Below are 16,715 nucleotides of genomic sequence, written 5' to 3' on the forward strand. Positions count from 1 at the left end.
ATGTCCGTATTTTTCATCTCTGAATTGCTAGCCCCGTCAATATTCGGTAATGAGAATTCCTCATTGGAACAACTCATGAGATCTACCGGATTCCAAAACCCGAACCCGAGATTATCTTGTTTATTATCGTCTTCCTTGAGCACAACCCAATTATGAGGATACGTTCTATTTCTGCGCATGATTTGTATAAAACATAATTTTGGGATGAAGAAAGGAAGGAGTACTGGAAAGACGGACCGAATCCGACCTGGGAAAGCCCCAGGCCGGCCGGCCTAGGCCTCTCTGGTCTCGGTTCGGGCTCCAAAAATTCAGGGAGACACTTTGGAGATTTGCCTATCTATGTTTTATAGAAAGTGTCCTATGAAAAGGGTCGGAACAGAGAGAGAAAATTCGGGAGAGAAGAAAAAAGAGAAGAAGAAAGAGAAAAGAAAAAAAATGTATGAGAATAGAAGGAAAAAAATAAAGGAAGGGATTCTATGGTTAGAGAAGTGCAAAGAGATATCACCTTGTTGTTTGAGAACAATATTCTTAATTCCAACCATGTGCAATCCGACAACAAGGACGATGCTTGTGCCTTGAAGTCAATATTTTTATGCCTTTGCACATGTCCACCATTCTAAATCTTCTTACCCTTGAACCCTTTACATTATGGAGAAACTCTCATGATCATTGGCTCGGAAGGTAAGTAATCATTAGAAGGTTTTCTTAATTTGACAATATATGTATATACTTTGCTAAGCCTCACCTATAGCCCCACTTTATACTTGAGAGACTTTCGGGAGATGAGAGCTTGCAAATAAAAATAGGATAGCCACTTATATTGAGAGACATGAAAGGACTTGTGCAAGAATTTTTAGTCTAACCTTTGTTGCAGGGTATTTTGTTTCTTAAATAAAAAAAAGAGAAAGAAAAACCTCCAAGGATGGCAAGAAAAGCAAGTGTTGTCGATATTCGAGTTGCCGGCTAAAGGTAAGAGTTGTGGAGTAATATTGGATGAGTTTTGGAACGCCCATGATATGATTATCCTTGCTGCTCCTCTGACCTTTGTTTGAAGAAATATTATTATACTTGTTTGCATAAGTAAATTTTGCAGTTCGAGAACTCTTGAGCAACCCATGGAAGGACTTGATGATTTGATTTGCTCGAGGACGAGCAAAAGCTAAGCATGGGGGGAATGTTGGCGCTCCTTAAGTATCCATTTTATTATACAATTAGGAGTTGTTTTGGTAAATTCTTCGGGATGATTCATGTACTAACCCGCCACTTGGCACCCGAATTTGACCATTTTCGATTTTGTCCTGGATTTTGGAGCATGTTGTATTTTGACAGGAATTGGGACATTTTTGGAGATGTTTTGACGCATGGTTACAACTGGGCTAAGATGAGGAATAAAAGGAAGAATCAACATGCAAAAGATAGGACCGAAAGGGGCCAGAAAAGGCCCAGGCCGGCTGGCCTGGAGTCCTTGGGCCGGCCGGCCTAGCCCTTTTCGGAGCCCAATCGGTCTCGGTTTTCTTCGGCACGAAGTATGCGTCAACCCTAATCTATATTTTACCAAAACCACCGACCATATCTGCCTATAAATACCCCGAAGCCGCCGTCAAAAAAGGGAGATCGTAGGAGGACAGCAGAAGAGATCGCAGAGAAGAGCATCCAGAGATACATTCGAGTTAGACACAAGAGAAAGGCGACACCGGAGGCCTCATCGTCCCTCGGCGCCGCTGCAAGTTGAAGGACAGCAAGGGATCCATCCCTTGCCGGAGATTTCGTCACCATGTTCGACTACGCTTCGCTTAGCTTCATGGGGTAAAGTCCTCGTTTGTTCATGGGGTTGTAAGGAGATCTTGAGTTGTAATTGCCGAATCCTTTATGAGATTGATCTATCATGATTCTTGTTGATGATGCTTTGATGCCTAATAGTTCGCGACTTGGCTTTGGGTTTGCTTTGCTCTTGCATGGTTTACTTAGATTACATCAACTATCGTGTTCTTGTTGATTCGTTACCGATTATCCTCGTGTAGTGACAGTATGCGGGAGGGAAAGGTTTTGATCTTGGAACACACCTTTGGTAGATTAGATCTGTTCTTCGTTGCTTGGCGATTACATCTCTAGTGATCCTAGACCCTATGGACAAATGCTCTTCATATCTTGTGCACACATCTATCATTGCTCACTAGTCTAGATTAGATTAGATTGGTTAGATTAGATCTATTTCATACTCAATCACCCAATATAGATTTTTTACCAATATCATTAGTGCTTAGTTAAGCATAGTAATACACTTGTTCCGTGGATTGATAAACCTTGGGGGAATACTCTAAGGGAAAAGCTACACGATCCGTGCGCTTGCGGTACGTAAATTGGCACTTTAAGAAGCGTCAACAGGCCTGCTGGGCCAGCACTAGCACGACCCGATCACGGCCCGGCCCGTGGCCATGCGGGCCAGTGCTGTGCCCGTGCCTAGACCCGGACCATGCCTGGGCCGCAAAACCGGCCCGCAGCACTAGCACGGGCACGGCCTGGTTAATGGGTCGGCACGAAAGTGGCCCATTTAACAGCCCAAAATGCAAAAGCCCATCTGAAACCCTACTCACTCACTCCTTCCTCTCTCTCGACTCCCTCCTCTCCCTGACTCCCTCGCCCATCTGACTCCGCCGCCGCCGCCGCTGGTCCAGCGCCACGCCCCTGGATGCCGTCGTCGCCCCTCCATAGCCTCGTGTTGCTGCTTTGCTCGGCCTCCTCGCCTTGGACGCGGCGGCCACCACAAGGGATGGGGCGCAGCCGGCGTGCGAGGCGGTCGTCGCATCCGTCGACCTCGGTGGCGCCGTCCCCTGCCTCTGCCGCGTCGCGTCGCCGCCTAGCCGCAGCTCGTCCTCACCCACCTCGCCACTGCCGCCAAGGGCCTCCGTCGCACCCACCCGTCGCCTGCGCGGCTGCGCCGGTCTTCTTCCCCGCCGTGCCTCGCCGTGGCCGGCGCCGCTCGGGCCTGTCGTGTTGTTGTGCCCATGGGCACGACCCGGCACCCTGGCGCCCTCGTAGGGCCGTGCCTAGGCCGGGATGCCAGCACGGCAGCACTACGCGGCACGGCACGGCGGCGCCGCCGTGCCCCGCCGTGCCGTGCCTCCCTGTGCCAGTGCCGACCGTGCCATGCCCGGGCGGCCCGGTTGGCCATCTATAAGTAAACCAGATTTTTCCTTCTGAAAATCCCTCGTGGTTTCGTGAGTATACGATGTCACTTTCATACAACCATACTGCCACTTTGAGCTATTGTATTCTGCTTATTATGAATTAGCATAAATGAGGTGCTATTATCACGGCAACATATGCTATGCAAACCGCCTACGTATGGAAACTATGAAAATTCTAATCTGGACCATCGGATCAACATCCAAGGGGAGGGGCGCAGGGGGGTGGGAGAGGGGATTTGCAAAAGTGTGATTACCCAATTCAAGGGCGGGTCCATATTGTAAAATTATCCCATCCCCATGCCCTTGGATGTTGATACGATGGTCCAGATTGGAGTTTCTATAGTTTACATACGAAGGTGGTTTGCATAGCATACGATTGCCTATTATCACCCCCCATCTCTTTTATCACCCCCCATCTCTTCTTCACTGGATGTCAGCATAGTCGGTGGACCCGTACGGCTCCAGCCAGTCTGCGAAGAGCAAGTCTTCCCCCAGCTTCCTCCTAGGCTTGTACCCCATGTCCCGGCAAAGCTAGTCGTGGTACCACGTCGTGACAGTGGCGATGCAAGATTTGAGGAAGAAGGCTCCGCTGCGCCGCCTGGCCCACCGCCCCCACTACTCCCACTCCGCCACGCTCCGCTCCATGTCCGCCACGCCGGGTAGGCGCACCGCGCCGTCAAGCAGGTGTGATGCGCCACCCACTTGGCCATCATCTCGTAGGGGTAGATGCTCGCCGCGCTCTCCGCATACCCGACCACCGCCATCTGCGGTATCTGCGGGTGCACACAGTGCCTGTAGAGAGGAAGCATGGTGTCGGAGGGCCGTCCCATGATGATCTCGCTGAACCGGGGCGACATGAACACGCAGCTGAGCAGCCGGTCGTCGTCGAAGCCGGTGGTGAGGATGACCACGTCGGCGGCGACGCGCTCGCCGCCGTCCAGCACCACGCCGTCGGCGTTGAAGCCGAAGGTGTCGGACCTCCTGAGCACGATGCCGCCATCGGCCACCATGTCGTAGAACCTGTCGGGAAGCACGCTGATCCGCCAGCCAGGGGCGAAGCTGGAGCTAAATCGAGGGGGGTGCCCTGTCTATAATTCTGTTGCTTGCTCTTTAATTTATATGGTGAAAATTTAATGATTAGCATTGAATTTATATTTCGGCGTGGGTGCCCGGACACCCCCGAGGGGTAACGTAGCTCCGCCCCTGCCGCCGGCCCAGCATCACCGCCGAGAAGCTATGGTCCGTCACCATGCCGTTCTCCCGCATCGGCATGAGTGCCTTGTAGTACGCCTCGGTCGCCATGGCTATCAGCCACCTTACGGGAGTGAGTACCGTGGCGAGAATGCTGAGGGCCAACCCTTCTCCGAGCTTCCGAACCATCAGCTCAGCCAACTGGCTGGTCATCAGCTTCTCGAAGAAAGCACCCCAGGTTAGCTTGGGATCCACCGTCCAATTGGCATGCCTGTACACCATGGTACATGGGTACTTGCTACCTGACGATCACGGGTGAACATTTGGCTGTTTGATTGCGAACTTTGACAAACCACCCCCAAAAAGAAAGAATCACAGATTTGTATGCCAAGCATCATAAAAGGAAAATCCTTTCTAAACGCAATCCTTTCTCACTGTTGACTTGTGCGCACTGGGCGACGATATCCACTCCTGACTTGCCGGAGCCGACCACGACGACACCCTTGCCTCTGATGAGCTCGTCGGCGTCGGCGTGTGGCATGTACGAGTAGTCCATGGAGTGGAGCACTTGCCCGTGGAACACTTCAGGACCTGCTTCGTGGGGAAATTTTGGGCGCTTGGCGATGCCGTACCTCCCAACGCAGAGGATAAGGAAATCTAACACTGCAATTTGTCCCAAATAATCAAATAATGTGGGAAATTTAATGCTCATGTCCTTGTCCGTTGCAGCTGACCTGCACTTGCATCCTAATCTCACCAATCCATGCGTCAATGATTGGGCTCCGGCCGCCGTTGACAATGTTGGAGGTTCAGTTAGTAAATAGTAGACTATAGAGGGGCATACTTGTAATTTGTACATTGTATATGTATATGCTAAGGAATGGAAGAGAGAGTGTAGTAGTTTCACTGGAAAAATCATTCCCCACCTCCTCAACATGGTATACAGAGCCAGCGGCAGCGTCCGTGCTCGAGCGATGCGCGGCGGCGCGGCTCCGCGCTGGTGACGTACGGCAGAGATCCGCAGCGTGGGCGGCACGTCGTGGCGCGAGCTGCGCGCGGGCATAGCAAGGCACAGAGGAGCCGCGCGGGCGTGGGCGCGCGATGGAGATTCAAGCGCGGCGGCGCAGGCACGAGGTGTGCGGCCAGGCACGCAGCAGAGCAGGCGCGAGGCGCAGGCGCGACGCGCGGCCAGGAGCGTAGCAGAGCAGGCGCGCGGACAGGAGCGTGGATTCAGGCAGCGACTACGGATTTGCTCAAGTGACTTCGTATTTGGTTGCTTAAGCGGTGGATTTGGTGACTCTGGGTTTGGTGGCTGGTGTGGTGAGTGTGGAGACCTGGGCTTTTTTGAAGAATCGACTCTGTTGTGATGTTGTGGGTGGTGATCTGGTGATTGGATTGCTAGTGTTTGGAGGTGGCTTCAGTTTGAATCAGGCAAATTGGAGGTGCGGAGGGATAGAGGAGGATTAGAGTGAGAATTTGGCAAGGAGTTTGTGTGGCTGAGTGCAGACATGGGTGATAAAGATGCTTCCCCAGGGGTTACGGCAGGGGAGCTTGCGGCTGTACTGAAAGCAATGGATGAGAAATATAGTTCACTGTTTGATGCTCTCAGTAGACAAGGAGGAAGCTTAAGAGCAGAAGTTAAAACCAAGGAAGAGATTCATCCATTACAGATGCCTAATGTGAAGCTGGAGGGAGCTGAAAGTTATGCAAGTTAGGCGGAGCACGCTAAGACTATTTTGGTCTCAAGGAAACTGGAAGGTTACATTCTTGGCACAATTGAAAAACCGGAAGAGGAAAACTCAAAGGAAGGCCAGAAATGGAAGATGACCAATGCATTAGTAAGAGCATGGCTTTTGAGTTCATTGTCACCTCAAATAGCTAAAGAAGTTGAGAGAATCAAAGAGGCTGCAGAAATATGGAGATTGCTTAAAGGTACTTATTCAGGGGTCGGAAACGAAATGTTGGCATGCAAAATTCAGAAAGAGCTGCAAGGGCAATGTTAGGGTGACAAAACTGTAGTTGAGTATGTGTCTGAGCTAAAGAGACTATGGAGTGACCTAGATTACTATGATCTGATTGAGCTGGAGTGTGGCAAGTGCATTGAGAAGTTTAGTAAGTGGACTGAGAAAAGGCGTGTGAGGGATTTTTTGAATGGACTTCATCCCAAGTTTGAGAATAGAAGGTCTGCATTATATGGTAGTGGGAATCTACCCAACTTGGAACAGGCAATCTCTGCAATTATTAGTAAGGAAACACGTCTAAAGTTGGAGGCCACAGGAGCAGCTATGCAGAGTGTTCCACAGAGGCGCTCGGCCTTTGTTGCTACAGAAGGGGTAAATTTTCAAAAATCAGCAATAAACATATATGATAGAAAATGTTTTGAGTGCGGACAGCCAGGGCATTTGAAGAACTCCGGTCCTGAATTAATTGGAGGAGGTCGGGGTAGAGGACAGGAATGGCGTGGTAGAGGACGTGGACGTGTTTTTGATGGACGTGGTGGTAACCGAGGTCGTGGTATGCGACTTGGAGGCAGGGCAAATACCACCTCATTTGCTGAAGATGCCTCTCAAACTATGAGGGTGGAAATGTCAATTGATCATTGGGAAAAGTGGCGCCAATTTAAGGGAAGAGGACAAGCAATCGATTGAGGCCTCCAATGCATCCACATATGTTGCATCTACAAACTTTGGTGGTAATAATTTTTGCACTTCAAACTACAAAACAAATAATATACCATGGCTAATAGATTCTGGTGTCTTTAGACATATGGCTGGGTCATATCGAAATTTTGTTGAATATGCACCTGATTTGAAGAGGCAAAACGTAAGATTGGCTGATGGCTCATCTCAAACTGTGTTGGGGATAGGAACAGTCGCATGTGGATCTAATATGTCTCTTTCATCTATATTACATGTTCCCTCATTCCCAATGAATTTGTTATCCATCAGCTGCATTACAAAGGAACTTAATTGTGCTGTAATTTTTTTCCCATCACGGTGCTTATTTCAGGAACTTGGGACTGGAAGAAAACTTGGGACGGGGAACATGCGTGATGGTTTATATTATCTAGATGATAATATGTCACACAAGGTTGTTGCTTCCTTGTTCCCTACACCATTGGAAGAATTTCTTCTCCATCATCGCAGACTAGGACATATGTCCTTTACTACTTTGGGTCAGCTCTATCCTACCCTTTATAACAAAGTTAGCAAGGAGAGTCTAATATGTGATGCATGCCAGTATGGGAAACAAACTAGAAGTACTTATGTACCTTCTGATAATAGAAGCAATGTGCCACTTCAGACCATTCACTCAGATGTATGGGGTCCTAGTGGAGTACCTTCAATTAATGGCTATCGGTATTTTGTTACCTTTATTGATTGTTGCACTAGGACAACTTGGGTCTATGTATTGAGAAGCAAAGGGGATGTATTTGAGTGCTTTAAAGATTTTCATAATCTAATTATGACCCTATTTAATGCACGTGTGAAGATATTTCGTACTGATAACGGTACTGAATATGTGAATAATAAATTTGATGGGTATCTATCAAACTATGGGATTATTCATCAAACTACTTGTCCTGGAACCTCAGAGCAAAATGGTCTAGCAGAGAGAAAGAATAGACATATTCTAGAAATTACAAGGTGTATTATGATGGCTATGAATGTTCCTAAATATTTGTGGAGTGAAGCTGTGATGACAGCTGCGTACTTGATGAATAGAATGCCATCTCGAGTTCTCAGCAACAAGACACCAATTGAGTGTCTAACTGTTAAGACTAATTATGTTGTACCCCAAAAGGTATTTGGTTGTGTATGTTTTGTGAAGGATTATAGACCATCAGTTGGGAAGTTAGATCCCGGGGCAGTAAAATGCATATTTGTTGGATACTCTGGGAAACAAAAGGGATATAAATGTTGGTACCCATTAGAAAAACGAATGTTTGTGAGTATGGATGTAATATTCAGGGAACACGAACCTTTTTATGGTGAACCTCAAGATTTAACAGATGTCTTTTCTGACCCTTTTCCAAGTGATGTTTCAGATTGGGATAACAAGACAGAGGGAGAGAAAGAAGAAGAAAACAATCCTAGTGAATCAAGGAAAATGGTGATGGGAGTATGTAAGGATCGATGGACCAAGAGGGGGGGTGAATTGGGCCTTTTTCAAATTTCTAAGACAATTAAAACAATCTTAACCTATGCAATGCTAGTAAGGCTCAATTCACCAACCGGCTAACAAAGCAAACTACACAAGCTAACAAAGATATGAAACTAAGCAAGGTAGAGCTAAGTTATGATCTCTAAGGTCAAGCACAAGAATAATTGTAAGAAAGTAAGTGCTTGAAATGAAAGAGTGGACAAGAGACAACCGGATTTTTCCCGTGGTGTCGATGTGTTGGCACACACCCCTAATCCACGTTGTGGCACTCACTAAGAGTCTTGTCACCTCCCATGTCACCGAGACTTAGGCGCTCACTAAGAGTCTCCGTTCACCATCCCCGCGTGGTGGAGCTCAAGCCACGTACAACCTTCTTCGGGCTCCCACAATCCTTGGCAAGCTCCGGAAGAAACACCTTCAATCACCAAGATCGCCTAGGTGCTGCCAATCACCAAGAGTAACAAGCTAGAGTCTTCACTTGAGCAAGAACCGATCACCAAGAATGGATGCACACAAGCTTCTCTCTACTCAAGTCCTTAGTCTTGCTTTTTGAATGATTGAATGAACAAATGTGTAAATGATGAAGCTCAAGGTGGCTCTCAACAATATATGAGTGTATGAAATGTTGCCTGGTGTCAAGAGAAGCAAAATGACCCATTGGAGGGGTATATATAGGCAGCTCACACGAATAGAGCCGTTGGAGAAAAGCTGCCAGAAAACTGCTTAGCGCCGGTTAATCCGACGTACCTCCAATAGCCAGCGTCGGTTTAACCGATGAATGTAAATTGTCCATTCTGAAAACTAGCCGTTACAACTCGGGCAGATTAACCGACTCATCATCGGTTTAACCGGTGAGTGTAGTTGTCCACTGATCAACTAAAAAACCAAGTCTCTGGACAACTGCACCGACGTTAACTCAAATCCATCGTCGGTTTAACCGGTGAGTACAACTTCTGAAATCCCTGGAAAAACCATCTCACTGGTCAATTGCACCGACGTCTCATTTCAAACAGCGTCGGTTTAACCGGTGTATTGAACTTGAAATGCCCTGGAAAAACCAACTCTGGACTAATGCACCGACGTTAATTCAAACAACATCGGTTTAACCGGTGTATAGAACTCTGCTGACTGCGTTTAACCGACGTATAGAAAAGTGGAAGCGTCGGTTAAACCGGTGTATAGACTTTTTCTGATTTTGCCTTTTCTGATTTGAGTCTTGAGTGAAATCCAAATATTCTTGAGATATAAGTTGAAAACCACTTATTTGAACTTCTAGGAACCTGAGTGACCATAGTGTGCATCCATTTTCAAAAGACCATGTCCATGCTCAAGTTACTTGACCTTAACCCCTCTTAATAGTGCGATCACTACAAAACTATAAAACCTATACTAATCTAAGTGTCCTTCTCAACCTTACGACACTTAGGACTAGAAAGATCCTTAGTCTTGTTATATATTTGAGTTGAATACCGAGATCGCCTTTTTGAATAACGAAATTTAGGGGCCTCTTTTGACATATGACCAAATGAGCGATAATGATCTATTAAGCTGCACAAACTCATTAGTCACAATAATGGTTGTCATTAATCACCGAAACAAACCTAGAGGGCCTAGATGCTTACAGAGTAATTCCACTGGAAAATAGTGATGTTGATAGAGATATGGTTTCTATAGAAGAACATCCACAAAGTGAGCAGCAAGCTACAAACGAAGTGTTACAGTTCCCAAGACTAAATGAGGAACAAAATCTTCGAGTATATACATGGAGACAAAGACATCAGGCTGAGCAGGAACATGTGCAGGGGGAGGAAGCCTGTCCTTTGGAGATGAATCATGAAACTCAAATTGAGCCAGATACACATAGTTCAGACTCAAGTCCTATAATTGATGGTACAATTTCTCTTCCACATGATGACCTAGATATTCCTATAGCCCATAGAAAGGAGCCTCGTATTACTACTGGAAGATTACCTTCTAAATTATCTTCGTATGATATCTCTAATCATGTTTTATATATATATATCTATTGGCCCTCAGTATAAGTCATTTGTAGGAGCATTGCAATCTGTGTCTGTGCCACATGACTGGCAGGAGGCAAAACGAGATCCACGGTGGAGGCAAACAATGCTAGAGGAAATGGCTGCACTTGATAAAAATGGCACTTGGGTACTTACAAGTCTACTAGCAAATAAGAGAGTTGTTGGTTGTAAATGGGTGTTCACTGTGAAGCAGACATCTGATGGTAAGGTGGAGAGATATAAGGCCAGATTAGTGGCAAAAGGGTATAGTCAGATATATGGGGTGGATTATGATGAAACCTTTGCACCGGTAGCAAAGATGAATACCATAAGAACACTAATCTCGATAGCAGTTAATCGTAGTTGGAAACTATTTCAGATGGATGTTAAAAATGCATTTTTTTTCATGGAGAATTAGAAGAAGAGGTGTATATGGAGATTCCTCCAGGGTTCAATAGTAGAGAAACTGAGGGCAAAGTATGTAAGTTGAAGAAATCATTATATGATGGGTTTAAACAATCTCCTAGAGCTTGGTTTGGAAGGTTTAGAAATGAAATTTGCTCCATGGGATATCGACAGAGTAATGCAGATCATACATTGTTCTTTAAGCATAACAATGACAAGATCACTATTCTTGTAGTGTATGTTGATGATATTGTGATTACAGGTGATGATGATAAGGAAATATTGTGCTTGAAGAAGGCCTTAGCAAGGACTTTTGAGGTCAAGGATCTGGGTTATCTTCATTATTTTCTTGGAATTGAAGTAGCATATGGGGCACAAGGCATCTATTTTTCACAAAGCAAATATGTAATTGATTTACTTACGGATACTGGAATGCTGAATTGCAAACCAGTTACAACACCGATTGAATACAATCATCGTATTCTGGCTGATTCAGGCGATCCAGTGGATAAACATCAATATCAGAGGTTAGTTGGTCGCTTATTTTATTTGTCACATACAAGACCAGATATTGCATATGCAGTTAGTATTGTTAGCAGATATATGCATGATCCCAGATCTAGTCACTTAGATGCAGTACACAGAATATTGAGATATCTTAAAAGTTGTCCAGGAAAAGGCATCTTATTTTCTAATCATGGGCATCTTAAGGTAGAGGGATATATTGATGTTGATTGGGCTGGGTGCTTGGATGATAGAAAATCAACATCTAGGTATTGCACACTTGTTGGTAGTAATCTTGTTAGTTGGAGGAGCAAGAAACAAAGTGTGGTTGCTAGATCTACTGCTGAAGCTGAATTTAGAGCTATGGCATCTAGCTTATGTGAGCTTATGTGACTTCAAATACTATTGACTGAACTTCATTTATACTGTGGTTCACCTCTTCAACTTTACTGTGACAGAACTAAGCATCACTACGGGAAACTCCATATTTGCCGAGTGTAGGAACCTTTGCCGAATGTAACTTTTCGAGCACTGGGCAAACATGATTTTTGCCGAGTGTCATACAAAAAAACACTCGACAAATAAATACACTCAGCAAAAAGGTGTTTTCCGAGTGTTTTATTTTTGGCACTCGGCAAAGACTCAAGTTTGCCGAGTGTTTTTTTTACACTCGGCAAAGAATTGTTTGGCGAGTGTTTTATTTTTGGCACTCGACAAAAAAATTATATTCATGTTATTTGTAAATTCTAAAAAAATAGCAAATGAAGTCTGAAAATTATGAAATTTGTCATGATGTGATGGTATCACACGTAGAGGCCGTGATAAAAAAGTTGAGAAGATTTAGCACATTTTGTCATAGCGATGTTTACAAAATCGAAACATCTCACAAGAAGTATATGTGTGATTGTATGCGATAGAGTTAGTGGATGTATTTTTTGAATACAAATTTTTTATATGATCTCCTATGAAAAAAAACTTTATACCAAAGTCGTACAACTCGAAGAAATATAAAATTTTGTAGTTTTCAACTTTTATATTTGAGATTGTTTAATTCTTTAAAATGTCATTATAAGTTATATAATTTGAAATTATAAATTTTAAAACTTTCAAATGACTTCTGATGTAAATAAGTTCTATACCAAAGTTGTTGATTTCGAGAAGATCTAAAACTTTGTAGTTTACAACTTTTCAATTTGAGCTCATTTGCTAGTATTAAAATGTGTTGGAATGCAGCTAAAGAAACACACTTGCCACGTCATCAATCCAAGGCTTCAAAATGAAGCTCTCCCATTGGTTCAAAAATCATGAGCCGGATCATCCCCCTCTCTCCCAAGTCAAACCGCCGGCCCTCTTCCTCCTCTGTCTCTCATCTCTCACTCTCTCACTCTCTCACTCTCTCTCTGCATCCTCAACGACGGCGATATGGGCAACAGCGGCGGCGTCGGGCCCAAGGCCAGCGAGGGCTCCTCCTCCCCGGCCACCTCCCTCCCCGGCCCTCTCCATCCATCTCCCTCTCGCGGCTCCTCTCCTCCCCCCCTTCGCTCACCACTCACCAGAATAAATCGATCGGTGGGAGGGGCAGCGGGGCAAGGAGCGCCGGCCGCGGCCAGCTAACTAGCAGGAGCACAGCAACTCACGGTGGCGGAGCGCGCGCGCGATGGCGGAGCAGAGCAGCTCGCGGTGCGGCGGCGTGCGAGCGGGAGTGGAGCAGCGGCGGCGTGCAAGCGGAAGTGGAACAGAGCAGCTCGCGGCGGTGGCGCGGCGGGGCGACAGCGGCGCGACGGCAACGGCGACTCTCGTTTTTTCTTTTTTATTCCTTTCAAAAAATCTTTGCCGTGTGTCGGTTTTAGGACTCGGCAAACTCTTTGCCGTGTGCCCGATAAATGGCACACAACAAAAAACCTCTTTGCCGATGCTTGTTTGCCGTGTGGAGTTTGCCGTGTGTTGCACACAGCACACGGCAAATGTGTGGATTCCGGTAGTGCATGTTGAGATAGATAGACATTTCATCAAGGAGAAATTGGATGAGGGGATGTTACGGATTAAATTTGTTAAATCTGGAGATCAGTTAGCTGATGTTTTAACCAAAGGAGTTAATATGGTGTTTTCTATGAAAATCTGTAACAAGATGGGGCATTTGGATATATTTGCCCCGAGGGGGAGTGTTGGTGGTTCAGTCAGTAAATAGTAGACTATAGAAGAGCTTATTTGTAATTTGTACATTGTATATGTATATGCTAAGGAATGGAAAAGAGAGTGTAGTAGTTTCACTGGAAAAATCCTTCCCCACCTCCTCAACAGACAATACCATACCTGAATCTCCTCCGACTCGCCGTGCTTCACGGTGAGGTGCCACTCGCCGGTGCCGTCGCCGAACGCCTCGCCGTTCCTCGACTACCGCTCCCAGGCCGCCACCTCCTGCTCCGGCGCCCCGGCGTACTCGGCGCCGAGCACCCTGCTGCCGAACCGGACGCAGTCGAGGACGCCGAACCGCCGCGCGTACGCGGCCATGTACGCCGCCACCTGGTCGTGGCGCGGGAACTCGTCGTCCGCCACGTCCGCCGGCCACGGGAAGTCGGAGAACCGGAACGCGGCCGCCGGCGTCTGCAGCCTCGTGGAGGCCAGCGCCCGCGTCCACACGCCGCCGACGCCGTCCGCGGCGGCCTCGAAGACCACAGGCCGGAAGCCCTTGGCCAGCGCGTGCTTGCACGCCGCCAGCCCGCTCGGGCCGGCTCCGATGATCGCCACGCGTTTCTTCTTCACGTCCATTTGCCTGCCCGTGTGTCTTTGTTCTTTGTGTTTGGGTGCGTGCTTCCTAGGCATATATTTCTATAAAGCATACGTAAATAATAATATAAAAATATGCTGTACTGATTTTCTTAATTATTGAGAAAGCGTCCATTCACAGCGATGCTCATGTGTTGACATCTTTCATTTCGAGATCTGCCGCCGGCACTTGGGTGTTTTTATTATGAACCAGCATAAAATTTGTTATCTATCTGATTTCCATGAGGATACGTGAGATAGCAAAGTAATATATCTTCATGGAAATCAGTTGGACACGGTTTCCATCAAGAGTGGTTTAGTTGTGCCGTGTCATCACTATATGAGGTCAGCGTAAATTAAATGATGTGTTTAATTTTATCCCCTTTCAATTTTAATATAGACGGATGTGATTAAGGCCAGACTCAGTGGACAGTTTCGTAGCATAATTATTTAAGACTTAAACTAGGTAACTGTGCCAGATGAGTTTCATGATGATGAAACTCTCCTCACATCTCATGAAACTCTATCCTTCTCTTCTTAAAGCAAGGCTAATGATTTAGCTCGTTGCTATCTTCAAAAATTTTTACAGCTCATCTCTTAGCTCATTTGTATAGTGGTTTAGCTCTCCACCATTAAAACATGGCCCACTTGTCTATCTCACAAAATTTTTGATTCTTATGTCGAAACAAGCTATAAGCTTATAGTCTATATAATATTTGCTCTTACCATGTTAGCAAAATTAATGATATTTAATGTCATGATACTTTCCGTGAAATTTCATTAAGACTAGCCTAAGACCACGCAAAACAAATCCCCTCAATGCCATCGAAAATTTAACTCATCCCCGCAATACCACTGGACCCATATGTCATAGATACAAAAATAATACTTTCAACGCCATCGAATGGCATTGAAAACATGAGTTAAATTTTCAATAACATTTAGGGAATTTATCCCAAAACTCGGGGAAATGCCGTGCTGCCATACATAGTCAAGATGTTCGAAGCTGAACAGTTGACATGTCGTCGCATCAGCTGCAGGCCTAACCAACTATATTTTTTTAATGAATATATGTGTACTATTTTTGGCCGACCAGCTGCCGCGCGTATCCGATAGATAGGCAGAGTCTATTAAAGCGGAACCTTTTTCGCGCACGTGCTCAGTCACGTGTTTTATTAAGAGAGAAGCAAAACAACCATTATAAACCTTAATAGGTAGAGACTATTAAAACAGAAACGAAACACCACCACGCAAGTGGCACTCGACCCATACACAAATAAGAACAGCAAGAAAAACAGGGGGGAATACAGGCAAACCCACGAACCTAGAAACGACCACCACCGAACCTGCGAAAAGATACTACAAGCCATATAATGCAAAGATCGACAACACGACAAGAAGTGGCAAAGCATCCACCCGACGCACTAGGCGGCAAAGCATCCGCCCGAACAGAAGCACCAGAACAGCGGCAAAGTATCTGCCAACAACGACCTTTGCAACCCGGACAATATAGATGAAACGAGCGAAGGCAGGCAGACAACCACCACCACCACCACCGGCAGAGCTTCCGAAACGATGCCTCCAGCGAGGGAACGATGCCATGCGCCGTCATTGTCCGACCAAAAGGTCAAGGTTTTCACCCGGAAAGCACATCGGAGCGGAGGGAAGAGGGGTGAAAAATGACGCCTTCAACAAGGTAAACGGCGCCCGAGGGCGCCGCCGTCATTGGTCTGCAAGCAGACCTAGACTTTCGCCTCTACCCGATCCCTCCTCGAAGCCGAAGGTCGAGGAACAGCATAGCGCTGAACAGCCTGCCGGAGGGCCGGCCGCATACCCCCAGACGCGGACGTCCAGGACGGCAACCCGCCCCGGGACGAGCGGCGGAGGCGCGGCAACGTCCACCAGAGCCGCCACAGGCGCGGCAGCCCCAGGGCGAGCGACGGCGAAGACGCAGCCACCGGAGGTGCAACCCGGGCCCTGGGCCGAGCGGCGGCGGTGGCCACCAGGCCCCAGGCCGCCCTCGACCAGAGCCGAGCCCCGGGGCTGGTGGCGGCGTCGGCGCCCCACGCCCCACCGGAGCCGAGGCCCCAGTGGCGAGGGCGGCTCGCCAGCGGGCCAGGCAGGCGCAAGCGGCGGCGCCCCGGACCGACAGCTGGCCATGCGAGGGCCGGCCGGAGGTGGGTGGCCGCCCCACAGGCACGACGGCGGCGGCAACTGGCGGCGACCGGCGGTGGCGAGGGAAGAAGGGGTGGGCAACCCGACCATGGAGTTCGAGAGAAGAAGGGGCGGAGAGGAGAGGGGAGGGGAGAGGAAGCGGGCTGGCCGGCTTCGGCGCAGCCGCGGGCCGCCGCCGCAGGCCGGTCGCCGCCGACGGCGGCCACCAGAGGCGGCAAACAGCGGAGGGATGGACGGCGGCGCCGGAATCGCCCCCGTGTCGCCTGGGAGGGCGACGTGGGGGGGAGGGGTTCCTTGGATATTC

General features: G+C 47.4%; 1 pseudogene; it reads right to left on the minus strand.

Moving 5' to 3' along the window:
- Window positions 1–3,611: 3,611 nt before the first annotated feature.
- Window positions 3,612–14,256, minus strand: LOC120678637 (annotated as a pseudogene).
- Between the last annotated feature and the right edge of the window lie 2,459 nt (window positions 14,257–16,715).

Source organism: Panicum virgatum, chromosome 6N (genome assembly GCF_016808335.1).
Source record: "Panicum virgatum strain AP13 chromosome 6N, P.virgatum_v5, whole genome shotgun sequence".
Classification (NCBI taxonomy): Eukaryota; Viridiplantae; Streptophyta; class Magnoliopsida; order Poales; family Poaceae; genus Panicum; species Panicum virgatum.